This window comes from Rhinopithecus bieti, unplaced genomic scaffold (genome assembly GCF_001698545.2).
Source record: "Rhinopithecus bieti isolate Rb0 unplaced genomic scaffold, ASM169854v2 scaffold_53934, whole genome shotgun sequence".
Lineage (NCBI taxonomy): Eukaryota > Metazoa > Chordata > Mammalia > Primates > Cercopithecidae > Rhinopithecus > Rhinopithecus bieti.
The window spans coordinates 44,358-47,957 of record NW_016820917.1 but is presented as its reverse complement, the minus strand read 5'-3'; the positions used below and the strand labels follow the sequence as shown (position 1 = coordinate 47,957).

Here is a 3,600-nt window from a genome sequence, read left to right as displayed (position 1 = left end):
TCGTATTCATGCCTGCCAGAGCTGTTAATTTGCTCTTGGAACAGATGCAAAAATAAATGTACTATTTCTTCTTTTACTTCTTGTCCTTAGAAGATGGATTTAAATAAGTGAATTTCTTTCCCCTGTATTTTCTCTGGTTGGGTCCACTGATGTAACATACTATTGTGGGTCGTTATCTTTACTACACTTAACTTTCGTACAACTAGTTACACACCATACATTTTCACCCCCCAAGGTTTTATGTATGACTCTGCTTCTTCTATAGTAGGTGAATAATTCTTTTTTCTTAAGCTGACCTACCTGCTGCTGCATGCTAACTACAAGGTCTACAGTATTTTCAGTGGTTCAATATGTTAAGGTTAGGCTGATGATTTGAATCAACAATAGAAATTAACATTTTAGGAGAAGGGGCAACTGATAGGCTCAGTCAGAATTTCAAGACAGCAAAGGCTGTTGTGATAGGGTCAAGGGAAGGGTCTCTTTACATCACATTCAACAAGTGGCCAATCCTGCTGGCGCAGAGAAGGAGGCTGCTCAGCGACTGACGGGGAAATGGGGGTAGCGGGCTGGGCACGCGCTCGGGAGTCTGCGGGCGCCATGGGCAGAGTGAGGAACCGCGCCACTGCTCAGCGGCGGAGGCGAAAGCGGCCCGGGGATCCTCCCGCCGCCTGCGCGGCCATCGCGGTCATGGGCGCCAGCCGCGCGCAGTGCCCCCGGGTCCAAGTCGGGGTCGGTAGCCACGCGGCGGCCAAGAGGTGGCTGGGAAGGTTGCGGCGGAAGCGCCGGTGGCGGCGGGTCCGGGAGGCGGGCCCCAGAAACCCGCTGCCCTCCACCTCTCTCCCGGACCCGCCGGCGCCCGCCGAGTCCCCTGAGGAGCTGGACCTCGGCGCACAGCGGGAGCGCTGGGAGACGTTCAGGAAGCTGCGGGGCCTCAGCTGCGAGGGCGCCGCCAAGGTCCTGCTGGACACCTTCGAGTACCTGGGCCTCGTGCATCACACCGGGGGCTGCCACTGCGGCGCGGTCCGCTTTGCGGTCTGGGCCCCGGCAGATCTGCGCGTGGTGGATTGCAGCTGCAGGCTGTGCAGGAAGAAGCAGCACCGCCACTTCCTCGTCCCGGCCTCGCGCTTCACGCTGCTCCAGGGCGCGGACAGCATCGTCACCTATCGGTCCAACACGCACCCGGCGCTGCACAGCTTCTGCAGCAGGTGCGGGGTGCAGAGTTTCCACGCAGCTGTCTCCGACCCCCGCGTGTACGGCGTCGCCCCGCACTGCCTGGACGAGGGCACCGTGCGCAGCGTGGTCATCGAGGAGGTCGGCGGTGGCGACCCGGGGGAGGAGGCCGCCGAGGAGCCCAAGGCCATCCACAAGACGTCCTCCCAGTCAGCCCCTGCCTGTCCCCGCGAACAGGAGCAGTGATTGGGGCCGCAAGCCCGCCCGAAACCGGCCCGGGCGGCCCTGCGGGGAGCGTCCGAGTACCTGCACAGATCACATGCTGTGAAAGAGGTGTTTCTGACCTGGTCAAACCGTGGATTCCCTTCCAGTGTTTGCCCTTCCTCTCCACTAGTTTTCAGTGAACTCACTTACGATCCAAATCTTGAACACACCTTTGTCTGTGTACGACGATAGTCTTGGAATCCCATAAGCAAGAACAGTGTCTCTGCTTTTTCAAACCATCCATTTTATCTCTCGCTTTTACTGTTCTACCTACAGTTGTCACAAATCACCTGCAGATGATTCCTGTGTACTATACGTTCCCGGTGCTATTGTGAACAGGCTTGTTGTTTTCAGTGCTTTGCGTCTGGTGTGTAGGACGGCAACATACAGTTTGTAAACGTGCTAGGATGTCTTCCATTCATTATCGTGTGTGTGCGACGTGTGCGTTTTAGAGAGGCATTCACGTTTGCACTACTTAGACAGTCCAGTTATTTAGTGTTTTTTATATGATATGTTTTAAGATTCATTAGTATTACATACCTCATTGCTCTTATTAGACGAATGATGTTAGTGTTTTCCTCCGTTTTGTTTTAGAAACTGTCTCTGGGAAAGGAGATGGGAGACAGGAATGAGAAACGTCTGTGTGCTGTATGCCCTCTTTAATCTTTCTAAATACCTATCTTATACATGTGTAAGTATTCAGAAATCAGTAAATATTTAATAATAGAAAAGTATGTATTTCTATGCTGTATATTACAAAACCAGCTCTAATTTATATGTAATTCTTGATATCTGACATTTTATCAAACAATCAATGGTGGGTTCAACGATACATATCAATATTATCATTTTATGGCTTCATAGAATTAAAAAATATGGATCTTTCATAATTTATGTAATCAACCTCTTCTGATGAATGTTTAGCTTTTTTCCAACTTTCAGTGCAATAATGATATTTCAAAGGTGCAAACTTCCAATAAATGTCTGCATTGTTCTACGACTTGGGTAAAAGTGCCTGGATACTCTTTCCATATGTCTTTTTTTTGCTGTCTGTCTCTCCTCTGTACATGTTTAATTGGATGTTGAATTGTTTAACTTGACTTAGCTTTTCAACAAAGTGAAAAGAGATCAATTAAGTATGTGTTTCCATGTATATGAGAGATGACATGGCTGTGCCATCACACAGAGATGCTAACATCTTTCAATTCATACCTTTTCTTTTCCATCTTCCCTTACCCCTACCTTAAGGGAAGGTTTTTGTGACCTGGTTTCTCCAACATGTTGCTCTACTCCCCAAGATTCCTCCTTTGTTCTTTGGAATAGCTTGCCCCGGTCCTTCTTCACCTAGGGATTGAGTTGAGGTAGGGAAGGAGAGAGGAAGGGAGAACATGAACATGCATATATGCCTTAGGTGGTTCAGTCATATTGGTGGTCAGAAAATACCAAATTGCACTGAGTTACACCTGTATTACACTTCATTGCATAGAACGGATCCAGAGCGATGGAAAAAAAATGACTCAAGATGTCATGCTTCTACCATGTCGGTGTTTCTGTCCAAAGAAATGTGTATGTATAATTTCTTTTTCTGAGAATAACTTTTAAAGTGTGTTTTGATTATTTTTGCTTCTCTAAGCCATGTGCAAATCATTCGTCAGTTTGGTTGAAGACTCATGTTCAAGAGTGCCAGACCCCCTTTTTAACTTGGCATATAGTTTAAGCATGCTAGGCTGGTTTCTGTGTGTGAGAATCCAAGCAGAGGACTGCTGTGCTGGTGAGAAGGAATGGGAGCGGCGCTAAAACCTGAGGAAGAACAAGCTGTTGGGGAAGGGGATGACTGAAGAAGAACTGGAGAGAAAGAGAAGCAACGAGCAGCTTAGATCCAGCAAGGAATATAGGGGAAAGGAAGAGGTGTTTAAGGGAGTCTTTGGGGGATTTTACCACAGGTTGCAGGAAGTCAGTGTTTTCCCCTGTATTTCCAAAGGGGACTTTAAAGTTAGTGTTACTTTATGTGTTCGCTCTCTTTTTTTCTATTGTACAAAAGTATATCTTACACTTCAAAATTGTAAATGAGTGTTTGTGAGCCATTAGTGATTGTGGATGCTGACAGTGGCTTCAGGCATCTCTTAATTCAAGGAAAGAGCAAGGGCTTGGCATTTGAGCCTGGGC

General features: G+C 47.9%; 1 pseudogene; it reads left to right on the top strand.

Annotated features, from left to right (window-relative positions):
* Positions 1-552: 552 nt before the first annotated feature.
* Positions 553-2,072, top strand: LOC108520605 (centromere protein V pseudogene; annotated as a pseudogene).
* Positions 2,073-3,600: the final 1,528 nt, after the last annotated feature.